Here is a 17908-nt window from a genome sequence, read left to right as displayed (position 1 = left end):
CGATGTTGATTTTTTTTCAAATGACTTAATTATAGCCACAATTCTTTTACATTGAAAACGCCATAAGATGAATACGTTTAACCTAGCCTTAACCGCAATTTTTCAAAAATTTCTCAAAACGCCAATGCGCCACCATCTCTATTTTGATTAATGGAAAAAATAACTGCTTATAAATTTTCATAAGCCAAACAGTGGTTCTCAACAGGTGGGTTAATAAAAAATTCTGAAAAAAGTTAACACTTTTTGGAAAAATGATAAAGGTTTTTAACTTGTCTGACCATGACAAATTCACATACAAAATATTGCTAAACCATTCCCTAACACAATTAAACTTAAAACTAAAGAAGAAACAAAAGAGTGAATATAGGAAATAAAAACGTAGCATGTGGTGATGAACACCATAATTATCCAATTTTTTAAGTAAATTTGCAAAACTTTTATTGAAAAATTACAAATAGAAAAATAGTTTTATTTGTTGAGCTTTGTTACATATTACAAGTAACTCACGTATTCCTGATACACCCGGTATTTTATCTACAATTTATCAGAACACACATTGTTTTTAACTTGTTTATAATGTCGTTAGCTTGTGTTTTTAGAAGTTAATTATTTAACGATAAGTTAGAGTCTTTATCATAATTTATAATTCATTTTATAGTTTTTCTGTTACATTAGTTTAAAAAGTTCCAGATCACTCTGAAATGACGACTCCGAACTATGTACATATAATACAGGGTAATAAATTAAAAATGATACATCAAATTTTCTTTCAGGTAATTGTTTAGCATAAAAATGTGCAACTTTAATCTAATTTAACCAACCTCGTATCTCTTATAATAACTGAAATCGCCATAATGGAGTTTGAAAAACGAGCAGCGTGTATACAAGCTGTCTCAGCTAAGACTTCAGGTTTAATATCTCAATTATTTGTCAACCGATTGTTATGAAATTTAAAATGCACATATTTTAGGAGGTGGTCATTCAATTAGGGAACTCAAGTTGAAAAATTAAATTTTGAAATACATTTCTTTTATTTAAAATTAAGCCAAATTACCGTTGGATCATTAAACCCCGAAAAATAAATGGCCACACAAAAAATTAACCTAATCTTAAACTCAATCCAAATTTTGATGGTAATTTGGACAGTCACCTTTTGAAACAATTGATGAAGCATTTGTATGCGGCATTTTGTGTACAACTGAAAAAAAAACTGTAAAAAGTGTGTGCGCTGTCAAAAATGTAAAATTGTTTTAATTTGGTAAATTACTTTCAAAACTAACAACAGCTGCTGAAATTTCTGTGTTGTTAAAAAAAGAATATGAAATTTAAAGGTCAAAGAATCGTCAACAATTTGAAGACACAGGAAGCGTACCTGAAATAAATCGAACTAAATTTGAAGACAAAACACGTCACTGGAAACGAAGCAATTGTTGCGGCTGTAATTCAAGCTTTTGAAGAGAATCCAATCAGCAGTGTATGAAACATTTCCAAAGTCCTGAATGTTCAAATGTCTAGAATTTTTCAGTTGTTGTTCAGTCTTTTAGTCTTTTTTGAAAGAATTAAAGCATCCAGTACCAAAAGCAAGTCAAAAATATTGTTTTTTTAACATTGTGTGGGTGAGAGATAATTGTGAAATGTCCCTTGCGTGACAGTTACTTTTCTGCGAGTAGGGTTGACCAAAATTCAATGATAGTGCTCATTTGCCTCATAGAGGTCTACGCTTTTGCATCTGTACCCACGTTTAACAGTTTGTTTCTCATCTTTCCCGCGAAACAGACGTCTTCCACGAACGAGTTTTTTCTAACAGCATTTTTCACTAACGATCAATTTTTTTATATACGTCTTAAAAGGCTTAACATTTTAAAAAAGCATGTAAAAATTACGTTTTTAAGACTTGAGTTGTTGCATTATTTGGATTTTAGTCTTTACCTTCTAAAATATCTGCATTTTAAATTTCATAAAAATTCATTGTAAAATTTCTGAGATATCAGGCTCGAAAGTCTTAGCTGAGACACCCTGTATACACCGTTCACGATTGGTTCAAATTCGGACTATCTATGAAAATCTGACATTTTATTTGGCAGTACTGTGAGTTGTCATAAGAAATTTTTTTTGGGTTATAATTGATGACAACCAAGGACTGTTGTCAATTTCCTACGCTTTTTAAATAAATCTTAAATCTATATTTTCCTGACTAACCTATCAACGCACAGCCTAGACGGCTCAGGATAGAAACCTGAAATTTTCACAGTAGATAGAGTGTTAAAGTTTGAATAAAAATCCGTCATTTTTTAAGTTATATCTTTGAAAATTAGTATTTGGGCTTTGGGTTAAAAATAAAGAAAGACGTGTTTTAGGATTTTTGGAAAATCAACCCCTAAAGAGGTTAAATGGGGAGTTGAATTTAGAATTAGAGTTTAGAGAATCCGTCATTTTAAACGTCCATTGAACTTATGTCCTTGAAAATTAGTATTTGGGCTATTTGTTAAAAATAAAAAAAACGTGTTTCAGGATTTTCGAAAAATCAACCCTTAAGAAGGTTAAATAACGTATTAAAAATTGTATAAAAATTCGTAACATTTGAATTTACATTAATTAAAGTCGGTATTTGGGTTTTCAGTGAAAAGTGAAAAAACACGTGTTTTAGTTGAAAATACCGACCCCAAGAGGGTTGAGCAGGGGTTGGAATTTGTATAAAAATCCGTAAATTTTACTTTGTATCCATGCAGTTAATATTTGAGTTTCCAGTTAAAGATGAAAAACGTTGTTTAAGAACATTTGGAATTTCCACCCCTAAGGAAGTTAAATGTAAAAATCCGTCATTTTTGAACTTCTATTTATAAAAATTGGTATTTGGACAATCAGTGAAAAATAAAAAACCACAAGTTTTATGATTTTTAGAAATCCCACCCCCAAAGGGTTCAATATCAAAATCCGTCATTTTTTTACCTGATATCTATGAAAATTAGTATTTGGGCTTTCGGTTAATAATGAAGGAAGACATGTTTTAAAATTTTCGACAAATTAACCCTTAAAGAGGGTAAACGAAGTGTTAAAATTTGAATAAAAATCCGTCAGTTTTAAAGTTATATCAAAGTTTTATATTTCAAAATTATTATTTGGGCTTTTATTTAAAAATGAAGAAACACATGTTTTTGGATTTTGCAGAAATCAACCCCGAAGGGTTTTAAAAAGAGTAATAAGATTTGGATAAAATTCTGTAACTTTTAAATTTACATTCACAAAAATTGGTATTTTCCCCTAAAAGTTTGCTTTGCAATGACTTAATAAAGCACAAGGACAGTCAATAAAAATAGCCGGAGTAGACCTTAGGGAGGATTGTTTTTCTCATGGACAGTTTTTATGTAGACTGTTCAAGAGTGAGTACCGCAAACAGTCTGGTGATTATAGCACACGAGGGCCGTACCACAAATGTGGTATATAAAGAGGTTCTTAATTATAATAGGTTAACCTTAACCTTTAATTGAAATAATAATAATAAATAATAAAAATAATTGAAATAATTACCTAAGAATTTATATCACTGGTGTTAGGTTTTCATACTAAAAATACATATTTAGAAAATAGGTAGTAAATTCTACTGCTTGAAAAGCGATCTTTTAAACGATAGGTCATTTCACATACAAAAAAGTTAGAAATGGCTGTGCATTTCAGAAAGCAGATGAACAAAACCCATACGCGCCAAACAGTAGATTTTTACAAAAAACGCCAATATCCAAGTTATCAATTTTATTCCAGTTAAAGCTTCCACACTTGCTGTATGCACCAAAAAAGAAGCAATAAAATATAGTTCATACGAATAATAAAATTATGTGTTCCTATTATTTCTTACAAGGTTTGTCTTATTAGCTTTTCGAAATAGTTGTGGACACGCGTGCGAAGCCGCGGGCAACTGCTAGTAATTGAATATGTTTTTATTGTTATTCTACTCATTATCGTTAGTTAAAAAAGTCCGGTCTGTCTTTCTTGTATTCATCAAAGCATCTTTTGATATACGCTTTCTTATCAACAGAAATTACTTTCGGTATTTTAAATTAATAAGCAGTAAAATTGACAACACAGCGAATTTTTGACACGAGAACGTCATAAAGACAGCACCTGACAAGACCTGAGGCCAACCTAACAAAAATATATCTACACCTGCTGAGAGTTTAAAACAATCGAGCAGATAATTAGATTCTCCATTTTATGTCTTACCCGTAATATTCTCTCCAATGTTTTTTTCTTTAATTGGTCAGATTAATTCTTAAGAGAATTTAAGACTTTTTCCACTTTTTTAGATCTACTAGCTGTCTCAAAACTATAAAAACGGCAACGTCGCATTTTCTCTCAAAATGAGCTGTTATAAATTATTCAAGCACTTGAAACAATAAGGAGCTAATGTAATTTGTAGTTTCAATGACCGATCTAATCATTAATAACTATTTAACAATTTTATCAATCTTATGTAAAAAAAATAATTCGGTAAAATGCGATATTGGCGTTTTTATAGTTTTGAGACAGCTAATAACTGTTTATAATTTTTGACAAAGTTATTCTAGTCCCTATTCTAGTCGTTCATATTTCGAGTGACGTTGACATTTCATAATTTTGATGTTACTTTCACGTCAAATTTTTGCTACAATGTTTCAACTTGTACTCGTACTCATCGCATCATGTTTAATTTACGCACACGGGGCAATTTTCGACCCCGGAGAGCTCAGACTGAAGGTGCTAAAGTTTGACCCTAAATCAATAAATTATTGCAAAATGTCTTGTGGAAAAGTTGAACATTCAGCTTGCAAATGCAGTCGAGCAGGAGGTCGTGAAGAACTAGATCTTAAAAACATTACCAACTTTCGCAAATTACTATTAGACTTACACAACGAAGCAAGAAATAATGTTGCTTCCGGAAAAGAAACTAGAGGCGAATTGACTTCAGCTTCCAACATGATGGCTGTGAGTTACAGTTTAGAATTGGAATACTTTGCCAGATGTTATATGAGGAATAGGTTTACTGGGCGTCTTGAGCCGGGTAATTGTCGTGTAATGTCAAATGGTCGAAAGGCAGGACAGTGTGTCATTGGTAGTAAGGGAAAGCAAACTGATCTTTCTTGGGTAAAGAAAGCTTTCGAACAGTGGTAAGTTTTAAATACGGATTAGGGTAAAGTGCACTGTTATTAGATAGTTTAGCAGAAATCTCAACTGAAAAAATCATTACCTCCTTCACAATAAAGATAGTATTCAAGCTGTTCCGTCTAAACCCCACATTAGAAGTATTAAAGTTTTGCTAATAATATTTATGTGAAAATTGGTGTAGGTGCTGCTTTAACTCGTTAACTTCTGTTGAATAAAAATATTTGCAACATGGCGGCACTTCCGGTTATACCGGAAATCGCTATCAACTTTCTTATTTTAAATGGAAATATGTGTTTTTTTACTACTTTTTTATTTCACGAGCTACTACGGGAAGATTTTCATTAGCTTTCCTTATATCTAAACTACGGATATCTAAATACAAAGGATACGAAACGACGTACAAATAAAACGTCCCCGTCTTCGATAGTTTCGTTAGTGTCACCAGAGGCGCATTTGTTCTATTACCGTCTAAGTTTTCAGAGCAATAAATATATAAAAATAGTGTAATTAATAAGGTTAGAACAAGGCGAATAAAAAATACAAGCAGATAGAGCAGTAAATTGTCAACAGTAGGAGAAAAAAATAATGCAAAAATTATATCCTAAACTATATTTCAAAAAATTTCAAACATTTACCAATTGCCCCCTATTTTTCAAAACGCTGCGAATACGGTTACAGATACATGAAAAATGTCAGCAAGAAACTTGTTGAGAATTAAATTTTCTTTAAAAACGTCCGGGAGACCATATTCCTATCTTCAAACATTTAGGCCTCAAGGTCATTCAAAAACGCTCAAGCGACAGATTTCCTTCATTTTGCCGGTGGTCAAGGGAATTTACACTTAAACCGTTGAAGATAGAAATATGGTGCAGCAGACTTTTTTCTAGTAAATTTAATTCTCTACAACCTTTGTATCTTCAACCGTATTCGCAGCATTTTGATAAATACGAGAAAAATCGCTAATTTTAAATTTTAAATATTTATTTTCTCATGTTTCATAAAAATTTTAGTCGTCAGCTTTTCTCGGTTTGTTGAGAATGTAAAGCTCAACATTTCTGTATTTTTTTCCACGTCATTAGTGAATTGGTTGAATTTAAATTAATTGAAAACGATTTGTCACCGAGACATTATAACGTTCGAAGCGCCCTTATTTTACTCTGCCGTACTATATATATATTTTTTTTTTGTACAGAATATCATGCGATTGTGTATCTCGTTTCGTCTCCTAGTTGTAGTTCTTCGTAATCTAAATATTCAGAATTTTTTGAAAATTTTTGGATTTGCACCTTTGACTTGGTAATTTTGCCGTTTTTAGAGTTTTATAAATCGTATTTTGACAGTTAAAAAAAGCTTAGTATATCCTTGCCTCAGTGTGTTCAAAATTGAAAAAAATGTTTACAAACTCCAATATCTTGACGTTATTTTTGGACAACTTCAAAAAGCTAGGAGTCAATTTTTTCAAACAGAATGCTCCAATTTTTATTTCAGTAAATGGAAATTTTTTTTGTAAAGATCTGTAGTAGTATTCTTTATATTTGTCTTTGGTTTTTTTGACATTGCCGGAAATTCCTTACTAGTCAAAGATATTTTTGCACAGTTTGACAAAGAAACATTTCTCATTGATAACCGTATGTTCTGTTAAAAATGTTGCTTTCCTTTCCATTAAAACTAAATAAATTCATTTGATTTAGATTTGATAAAGTTATATGAGTTCAAGAGACCTTATTTATCCCTGTTCAATAACTATTAACCATTGATCTAACCTTTTAACTATCACTGTCCAATACTGTTCAATGACAATTTTTCAAAATGGCGGCATTTTCAGTTATACCGGAAGTCGTTATCAACTTTCTTATTATAAATGGAAAAATATGTTTATCATTTTGGATTAGTTGAGTTATTTTAAGGCCGTTTTATCAGCATTCCCTATACCTAAGTTTAATCGTTTTCGAAAGATTTAAGATTTTTTAAAAAAATTTGAATTTGAACCTGTCACTTAAAAAATCGGTAACTTTATTAGTTTTAGAGATGTCGAAATCATCTTGAGTGTGTTCAAAATTGGAAAAGAAATTAATAAACCCAAAAACTTTAAAGTTAAGTTTGGACACCCTCAAGTAACCATGACTTGGTTTTTTTAAATGGGATGTCCCAATTTTTATTTTATTAGATGGAGGAGATTATTTTTTTCTGCATCGATCTGTATTAGCATTCCCTATACCAATACCCTATCTGTGATAATTTTCAAGTTATGTTGGTTTTTTTGATACTGTAGAAAAATTCTTACTAACCACAGGTATTTTTGCATAGTCTGCCATAAAATATTTCTAATTAAACAAACGACAAACTCTGTTTTTTCTGTCGTTTTTATGACATCCTATGAGAAAAGGCCTATGGCTAATAAATTTCTCAATCCCAACAAAAAGTTTTTGGAACTTGAAAACTATTAAACATACTTATGTTTAATATACTACATATATAGGGAATGATAATACAGAACGATGCAGAATTAATTTATCTACAATTTCATAAAATAAAACTTATAGCATTTCATTTGAAAAAATTGAGTTATAGGTGCTTAAAATTTTGAAATTTTACTTTTCAACGTTTGGGGTTTGTTATTCGTTTTTAGAAATTTGAAAACACCAAGGTAAAGATCTAGGCTTCCTCTTCCAAATGAGCCGAAAAATATTTTCAAATTTTTAAAAATTGCAAAGTTATCGATTTTTGAACTGGAAGGTGCTAATTAAAAAAAAAATATAAATACGTTTACGTATTTCGTAAACAGCTAAATTTAGGTACCTGTAGGGGCAACTTATGAAAACTACATTAAAATAACTCTAGTAATCCAAAAAGGCATTAAAAATATAGCTTTCCATTTAAAATAAAGAAGTTGATAGCGACTTCCGGTATAACTGAAAATGTCACCATCTTGAAAATATTTTCATAGAACAACACAACACCTAAGTGATTATGGTTGTATACAAATTTTCAGATGACTGTCATTATTAGAACTACCAATACTTCTAATGTGAGGTTTAGACGAAACAGCCTGTATATTAATGTTATTTTCACAAGTCTTCTACAAAATCAAAAATTAATTATTTAATTATTATTATTAATTATTATTATTATTATTATTAATATTAATTAATTATTATTATTATTTATTAATTATTATTTAATAAATCTTTAACAAATTTAAGAATCGTGCAAAAAACGCCATAATCTTAAAAATTGACGATTTCAGACAATAATTGTCTTCGATCGGTAAACTCTCCTTACCCTTTTTGATACTTAATATATTATTTCGACTATTTTCTGTTCCCCATTTCATCTTGAACTTCGCGAAAACATCTGAGGAATTTTGTCAAGATTTGATAAACTGTGCCAATGTCACTTAAAACTCAAAAAACATTTGATCCTAATATTGGACCAAAGGCCCTATAGGGCGGTTAGGACGTCATATTTCAACTTTAAATCGAAATAACTTGAGTTAGAGAACAGACACAGAGAAACAGTTTTTAGTACTGTAATCAACTCTAAAGACTTTAATGACTTTTATGTCTCCTCCTTTTACTCCTTTTAGTGTTAGACCCAATTAATTTAGTGTAATTTCAGTTTTTCAAACATTTTATTTTAAAGCAAATTTTTGTTAAAGATTATTTATATCCAACTCTATAACTTGCTTATGGTTGGTCCTACAAGAAAAATGCAAATAACTATTTTGTAGAAAATTTTATCAGCTTTAATTTTGAAACAAAGATAAAAATTGATAGGAATAACTGTTTTCGAGATATAAGCAAAAAACCAAAAAACTGTTACCTTAATTAAGCGCTTGCATATAAGCAAATTTACTACTATTAGTATTATTATTATTAATATTATTGTTATTAATATGACAACTAAAGACGACTCTAAAGACTTTAGTACTTAATTTTACAACTTTCTTTATATCAGTGTTCTTGTACAATGTGTTTAAAAATGGTTGTTCATCAAGACGACTATGGAATTCAAATTTTAAATTAGTGATCTACCTAACGCGTTTGGAAAATACAATTTCCCACATGAGCACTTTGTTTGCGTCACGACCGCAGTGAGGGTTGCATGAAATGCGAATGTGGGAAACTGCTTTTCAAGCAAGTTATACAGAGTCGCTAAAAAGTATGGATACAATTAAATATTTTCAGAACGAACGGTTTAATAGAAAACCTTGAAATTTGAGGAACAGTTAAAAATGTTTAAATTCTATCATTCTATCATCAGCTTTTTCAAATTTTTATCGTCATTTATCTTCAAATATAAGGCCAACTTGATTTTTTTTAAATGGCACGACGGCTCAAATTTAAACATTTTTAAAAGAGAATTTGTTTTCTAAATTCAGTGATGTAACATGATACCCACCTTTACTTTTATTGAAATGTAAAAAAATAAAAATTTAAAAATTTTCTAGAATAGTAAAACTAAGTTAGCTTTGAAAATACTGTTATTGGCGATATCCGTCACTTGTATTTTAGTCAAAAAGTAAACTTGGGTGCAATAATTAATTTAATAATAGTACATTTAAGTAAAGCTGAGCGAAAAAAATTCTCATGTTGGTTTATCATGGAGACAGAAAGCCAAAAAGTTAGTGGAAATCAGTTTGAACATCGTTTGTAGCATAAAAATCAAGTATTCCGTGTTTAAAATTCCTTAATTAAAACGTTAAAAGTGTTATTTTAACAATTATTTTTAACTTTTACTTATTTTTTGGTTAATGAGCTAACGATAGATAAAGACAACATTTCCAAGGCTAATAAAATTTAACAATTTTCAAAATTTTCGATTTCTTTTTTAAGTTTCGATTAAATTAAGGTATGCATGTATTATACTATAGAATTCAGAAAAAATGCTCATCATAAATATATTAAATTTGACCCTTGTTGCTATTAAAAAAAAATCAAGTTAGCCTTGTATCCGAAGGGACAAATGGAGACAGAAATTTAATAAACATCTGAAACGTTACAATTTATATACTCTTAAACATATATCAAATTTCAATAAGTTTTGATGAATAGTTTTTATAATATTTAACTGTGTCCATACTTTTTAGCGACCTTATGTATTATGTAATAAATTTTTTATAAAAAATTATACTTTTTAGTTCTTTTTGCTGATGAGTTGGGTCAAACAATCATCAAATTATTATGAACTGTCACTTATCATAAAAAAAATATCGCTTTCATCTCAACAGTAGCGATACCAACCTATTAAATGTCCCTAGCCACGTAAAAAAACACCGCAGTGCGGGAAAGTCCGTTTCCCATACGCTGGAAATAACTATTTACTTACCTAACGAGTTTAGAAAGTGCAATTTCCCACATGAGCACTTTGTTTGCTGCACGAGTACAATAAATTATTTTAAAACGATTTGGCACCGAATAACGCTGAAAGCGCCCTCAGTTTTTACTCTTCCGTACTATATTTTTTGGATACGATTTTGCATCTCGTTTCGTCTCCTACTCTATAAATAGTCTTCCATAGTTTAAAAAATTCAATAAGTACACTTTGTTCAAAAATAGTTGTTCATCAAATCACTTATGAAAATTGATCGTAATGTGTCGCGCTTAATTTAAACCATATTTAAACTGTGATTGAGGTCAAAGTGATAGATCCGTCAAAATAATGCAAAAGGGCTTCGAATCCAAAGATGAAAGAGTACACAACAAAAATCTCGAAAATATAAAACACAAATCAAGACAAGAAACAACTTTGTCGAAAAATACAAAAAAGTGAGTAAAAAGCTAATTTAAAGATTTGATAGAGAACTAAAATAGTCATTTGGACGAAGCGGCACATTGAGTTTGGATTCCATAGACAACTTGATGAACAACTGTTTTTGAACACATTGTGTATCCCATTGCAGTTCATAGTAGAATTTTGTAACAGTGCATTTGATTTTTTTTTGAATGAAATGGAGCACAAATTGAGAGTTTCTGGTGGGTTTTTTTAGCTCTCAAAGTGTGTCACTGGGATTTAGTTTAACACAGAATTCTTTTGTTATACAGAGACTCTCAATTTGTGCTTTACTTTTCACTCCGAAAAATTCAAATGCGCTGTTGCCATTCTACTATTAACTGAAATGATGTGTTTCTATAGGATGGGTCAAATCCAGTACATAAGAAAGAGGTACATCGATAGTTACTCTTTGCCGTCTGGAGGAGATGGCGAGAATGGAGATTTTATAGAAATAATGTGGGCGGCTGTTAATGAAATAGGATGCGCTCGAATCTACGCAAAAGACATAAAGAAACTGAAATATATAATGCCTTATGAAACAGGTCTTATCTGTAACTACGGAATTACAATCTCAGAAGATCAAAATTTGTCACCGAATGAGCCAGGCAGACCAGTGTTTAAAAGGGGAAAACCTTGTTCAGAATGTCCTGAATTTACGAAATGTAACAAAGAGTACACCTCATTGTGCGGAGAAATTGCTCCTCTCCCAACAGGTCCAGCGTATGATTTTGACAATACTTCAAAAGCCATGACAAACAAACTTAAGAGACTAACGCTTTTAGTTGTGACTTTTTCCTTTTTGGTTTTATTGTAAGTAAATGTACTAACAAAATTAATAAACAAAATTATACAACTTTGTAATAATTTAAATTCAACGGAATTTTGATGTTCCACGACAAAAAGTATAAGTAAGTAAGCAGGAATCCAAAATCAAATTGAATTCAATTGACTTTAACAGCATAAAAAATTCGAAAAACCATTAACTCAAAAAAGTTTCATAAAACTAATTCCAATTCTAAAAAAATATTCGTCTGACTTATATTTTGCTAGTCAAATTTCAGAGAATTTCTGTTATTCCAATTAGGCGAAATTTTGCAGACACTCGTAATCTCCATAACATTACATTAATATTTGGCTCAAATAATCAGTTGTAAACAATTAACACAGAGATTGACAAAAAACCAAGGGAAATTACTGATTAGTAGCTAGAAGACCCCTACGAGGAAGAAGTTGAAAAAAAAATAAGTGACATTGTTCATAAGGGTCATAAAGATCATCAAAATGAGGAAAAAGAAGAAATGACGAGTAGAATTATTAAAGGATAAAAAGCTGAAAATGATAGTGATAAAAAAAAGGTGAGATGATGTAAATTCTGTGTAAAAAAAGAATTAAAAAAATATTTTTTGAGATGACATTTATGCTCAGAAAAGATTATTGGTTATTTAGGGCAGGGAGTAATTAAAATTAATATTTTTGGCGACGTTTCGATTTTTTTAGATCATCATTAAGCTTCCATAATTATACGTCTTACTTCAACTTGACATGTGTTTGTGCCATCTCAACTTCAAAAATATAAATTTTAATTACTCCCTGCATAAATAACCAATAATTGTTTTTGGTCATAAAAAAATATAGTGCGGAAGCACGAAACAATAAAGGTGTTTGTAAAAGTACTTTAAATGCAAAAGTTGTAATAAAATTACAGTCTGAGACAGTTGCAAATAAGATGTTATAGTTAAAAACTAAAAGATAATACAGTGTGTCCGCTTTTCGAGCTCCACCATAGGAATCTCAATTATTATTAGAGATAGGTACGAGGTTGGTTAAATTAGGGCAAAGTTGCGCATTTTTATGCTGAACAATTATCTAAAGTGGCATTTTTAGTTTTTAAATTGTTGAAAAAAAAACAAAAAATTGTAATTTTCGTTTTTATTTTTTCAAGGAACTGAACTTTCTTCAGGCACTTTTATACAAGGAATCTAAATCTGTCATCGTATTTTACAAGGCGTACATGATGTCAGAGTTATAACACTCAACCTTGGTTTTTCTTATGAAAGCTTTATTTGCTTTATGTAAATATTATTGAAAAGCGTATCTATTCCTGATTAAAACAATATAACACATAATCGAATCTTACATGCTGATCAAAATGGAGGAAAAGCATTTTTGCGAAGAGTGCTCTGGAAAAACGTCAACAATTTTGTTTTTGAACAAACTAGATTTTGGAGGTTTATGCCCGGTTGCACAAAAGTCAAATTAATCGGCCATCATATGATGGTCCGTCAAAAATTGATGGCTTGTTAATTTTGATTGCGTTTCACAAAACAATTTGCTCATGTTTTAATCGTTCATCATATGATGCTCCGTTAATCATCCATTAGCAAAAAACCAATTTGGCAACAAGGCCTTACGTCTTGAATTTGTCATTTGATATACATTTGACAGCCTGATTTTTTTATTAATATTGTATTTTCTCGGACTTCGGGTTTTACTCAGTGCTTTATTTGACGATTTAACTTGTGTTCTTTCGTCTTCAAAAAGTTCTGTTTGGTGTAGACAATCTATGATGCCAAAAATGGTGTTTGTGGCCTTGTGTTGATTTGTTAGCGTCTTGCCACTAAGTGCCAAGGGGGTACCAAGAAGCGATTCCTGAAGGCGAAACAAGGGAATAGCCCTAAGGGTAGATGAAGTTAGGGCGTAAAGGAATCTACACGTGTTTATTATCACAATCAATAAACCTTGATTTGAACATTGGGGTTTTATTTCAACTAATACTAATAAAGTTTTTGCATTTCTTTTTTTGTTAAGTTATTCGAACTGTTGGACAATGCTGTTTAAAAGTGAATCATGCATTGAGAAGCAATAAAGTAGATAATATGTTATTGGTTAAAAAATGAGTTATTCCTCGAATTGTTTCATTGAACAAACGATACAAATTCATGTGTGAGCGAGTTGTGTTGTGACTTTTTGTGATAACCCTACAAATGTTCTACAAAAGACAAAAAACCAAAAACGCAAAAAAACTTAAAATTTTGTTTGTGCACTGAGAGATTTGATTAGTTGCGTTTTGGTGCAATTTTTACTCTGGTTTTTAATTAAACTAAAGCGCTTTTTACACTCATGGTTAACCAACATCTCAAACAGATCCTCAAGATCTCTGATTTTCTGCACAGGCCTCTCAGACACTTCAGTCATTTGCACATAACCATTCTCATCCAATAAAATATTCAAGGTTTTCTTCTTTAATTCTTGTTATTGTCTTACCCCTTAGGTAATGGTTCAGTTTAGTTAATGAAATTTTATCAAAAACACCTTAAATTCTCAAACAACAAGTGTTAAAGACTGTTAATCAGAGATTAATCGCCCGTCGTTCGGCCATCAAATTGATGATTCGTTAATCACTGATTAACTATGACATTTGCGTTGATTTACGTTTGTGCAACGGAAAATTGAGTTAATCAACGATTAATTGACAATTATCTTTGACGTTCATCAAATATTTGATGAGAAATTAATTAGCCGTCAACGGTGTTTTGCGTTGCACAAAATTTTTGATGGACGATTAACGCTTTGTTAATTGTCAATTATCTTTTGTGCAACCGGGCATTAATCTGGAAGGGTCACATTTCCGACGAAATTATGATTTAAAATTTAAATGACATGATAAGCTAGAAGTTTATTCTTTGCAAAACAAAACACGACAAAGTTATAAAAATTCTGCTTGCATATTTAACAGAACTGTCAAAATTTAGTTTGTTAAACAATGTTTTTTACATTTTTTCCAAAACACTCTTTGCAAAAACACCTTTTTCTTAATTTTAATCAGTTTATTAGACTCGATCACATCATGTGATACATTAGTGTAATCAGCAACAAAAAGACTTTTCAAAAATACAAGTATCAAATATGGCGTCCATAAGAAAAGCCAAACTTGAGTGATGTAACTCTGACATCAAGAACGCCTTGAAAAAAGCTATGACAGATTTAGGTTTCTTGTAGAAAAGTGCCTGAAGAATGTCCTACTTAAAAACATCTAGATCTTTTGGTTTGTGCTTAAAAAAATAAAAACGAAAATTATTTTTTTTTATTTTTCTCAATAATTCAAAAACTAAAAATGACACATTAAATTTTCTTTCAGATAATTGTTTAGCATAAAAATGCACTGTCCAAATTAAACCAACGTCGTATTTCTTATAATAACTGAGATACCCATTATAGAATTCAAAAAACGGATATCCTGTATATCCAATTGACATAAAAAAATGAAAGTAACACCATTCGATTGACAAGATTTTACTCGTATATGACTGGAAAAACAAAGAAAGGGAGACAGAAGCAGGAAGGATGACAGAAGTAAGATTTATGGGAGAACAGAAAATAAAATACTGAACAACGAAGAAAGAAGAGAGAAGGAATATGACAGTGATACACACACATAGAACAAGAAAAAAAAGCAGAAAATTGAGAAAAAAGTTAAAGAAGAGAATATTTTAATTGTACACCCTTGTTATGAATTATGATTGGAAAAATACTTGCTTAAATTCAATTTCGGATAAAGAATAAGCCACATAATAGAAAATAATGAAGAGTAGAAAAAAGGAAGCCAAAAAAATGAACGAAAAACATTAAGAGGATGGAAATACACTATAAGACAAAGAATAGAGCAAATAGTAAAAAAAAATTGATATCGAAATTAAAATCAAAAATAATACAAGACGTTGAATAAATGAAAAATTAAATCCAATTTTGCTAAAAAAAATAAAAAAAGCTTCTACGTAATAAAAATTCCAAGCCTTAAAAACTCATAGATGGACTTCAGTGCCTTCATCTCTCTAATTAGATTCTTAGGTAGATTTACAATTTTTTATATTACCAGTGAATTCAATGGCAAAAAACTACTCAAGATGCAAACTTTTGCAAATTTATGTCCACCGGTTACAGAAATAAATGAAGGCCTCTATATAGATTTATAGAGACTTTTTGTTTCAACCTAGGAAACCACCTCAGTTTGATAATTTTTTCTATATTAGATCTTGAATTATTGCTTTATAAACTCTTTTGAGTGGATAAAATGTTACTTTAAACGCAAGGGTAGAAAAAAATTCATCGTTACTTAATTACTGTTAAATAATATACATTTGAATTTAATACTCTCGCTCTGAGTTGCTTTTTTTTGTTGTTTCTTGTAATTGTGTTTTTCCTTAGATTTGATTCAGTGGTTAAACGTAAGTGTTTCGCTGCAATAACCCGTATAAATCTATATTTAAAATCTCAAGCAACTATGAAAATTGTAATAAATGTTAACTCTCTTTGCACAATACTGTGGTATTCTTATAGTTAGGTTATTACTTAGTAGAAACAACCAATATACGAGGGGAGTTCAAATATAAACCGGAATTTGTTTATAATTTTTTATTGAAACAAAATTTTAACAAAACTTTTTAGACTTTTCAACTACCAAAGAAATGGCGTATATGCATGGAGGTAGAGGAAGAATATGTAGTTGTTTGAAATTAAAATTCCAGTTTATATTTGAACTCCCTAGGTATTTTTCAATGTATTTTTTCTTTTATTCAAAGGCTTAAAAGATTACGTATAATACTAAACTTTGCGTAAACCATTTTCACAACAAATTATTGACTACTTATGTCTTTTTTCTTGTTTTACTCATTGCAGTAAGTGTTGTACGTACTTAGGGTATGGTCCGTAAGCAACCAGGTTAACCAAAATAGCGGTTCGGCGTTCCTAGAGTTCCTTTATTGGGAGAATTGGGACACTGAACGTCAAACCGAGCCTATTTTGTATTATGTGGATAAGGTATATATTTCTATCCTTTTTTATTAACATTTTTGTTAGTAACTTATGTCAAAAGTTTATGTCGAAAATAATTTCAAGGTTATAATTTTTATCAAATGCATAAAATGACATAATTTTACATCAAATTTAACCAGGGACGTAGAAAACGTAGAAATTTTGGGATTACTATTTTAAAAAAAGAAATTAATTGAATACCTACCAATATTAATATTCACATTTCTGAAATTTTTCGATATTTATTTCAATATTAAATACATAACTTAAAACATACTTCAATGCTAAAAATGCTTTTCTTTCAGTCACAATTTTTAAACATCTCGTCCCAAAAATTGATCATCAAGAACCCTTCATATTTTCCGCCGTCTTTTTATATTTTTTAAAAAATGATATTGAAGGTGTTCTCGTATGAAAAACGTAACAAAATCGTGAATTTCCAATAACTTTATATTTTGAAAGAGAATCTAAAGTTCACGTAGATGCTAAAGGCGACCAAGCAGCGACAGGTTCAACTTTCCTAAAAATTAGACCCAATTTTGGTTTCAAGTACCTAGGTATTTTGTAAATGCATAGAAAAATTCCCAAAATCTCATAGATTTTGTACATAACATTATTTAGACAATCCACTTTTCCAAATGCTTGTTAATAATAAACTTAAAACTTGTCAGGAAAGGTTTAATTTCCCTCTCTTTCATCGATGATTACCATTTCTTAAAGTTAAGAAAAAATGTTTATGATGAAGAGTTTAGACGTAAAATTGTACTTACAAAGAACTCTCTTTTAAAATTTTGAGTTCATTTAAAAAAAAAACAGTGAATTGACGGCGACGCAGTTGGTCGACGAAAAAGGGAAACATTTTTTGACAAATTTATTTGACTTTTCGCCAAATTTCAAGTGTAACACCACTGATTTCTATCCCAATTTGATATTTAGACATTCCAACCGCCGTATATGAAACAAAATTTCGAAAATTGACATTCAGTGTCCCAACTCTCCCAATATAGGAACTCTAGGCCAAATGAGTGAAGCGAAATGTTATTTTCGGCCACGATTTTATCCTTATACCATTGTTTTCAGTGAGAGAAATCAATTTCTCACACGAGAGAGATAAACCTGTCAGATTTAGTTTTATTTCTCTTGTATAATGATATAATGTTAATGTACCTAAAAAAACTGCACC

The 17908-nt window shown here is 30.3% G+C and overlaps 1 non-coding gene across 1 annotated transcript; it reads left to right on the top strand.

Annotated features, from left to right (window-relative positions):
• The first annotated feature begins 4599 nt into the window (after positions 1 to 4599).
• Positions 4600 to 11770, top strand: LOC103314676 (uncharacterized). The gene is made up of 2 exons (XR_010333760.1): positions 4600 to 5141; positions 11275 to 11770. It is a non-coding gene; the product is annotated as an uncharacterized LOC103314676 (transcript).
• The last annotated feature ends 6138 nt before the right edge of the window (positions 11771 to 17908 follow it).

Source organism: Tribolium castaneum, chromosome 4 (genome assembly GCF_031307605.1).
Source record: "Tribolium castaneum strain GA2 chromosome 4, icTriCast1.1, whole genome shotgun sequence".
NCBI classification, from domain to species: Eukaryota; Metazoa; Arthropoda; class Insecta; order Coleoptera; family Tenebrionidae; genus Tribolium; species Tribolium castaneum.
The sequence above is the reverse complement of the archived record's forward strand: the minus strand, read 5'-3'. Positions and strand labels throughout refer to the sequence as shown.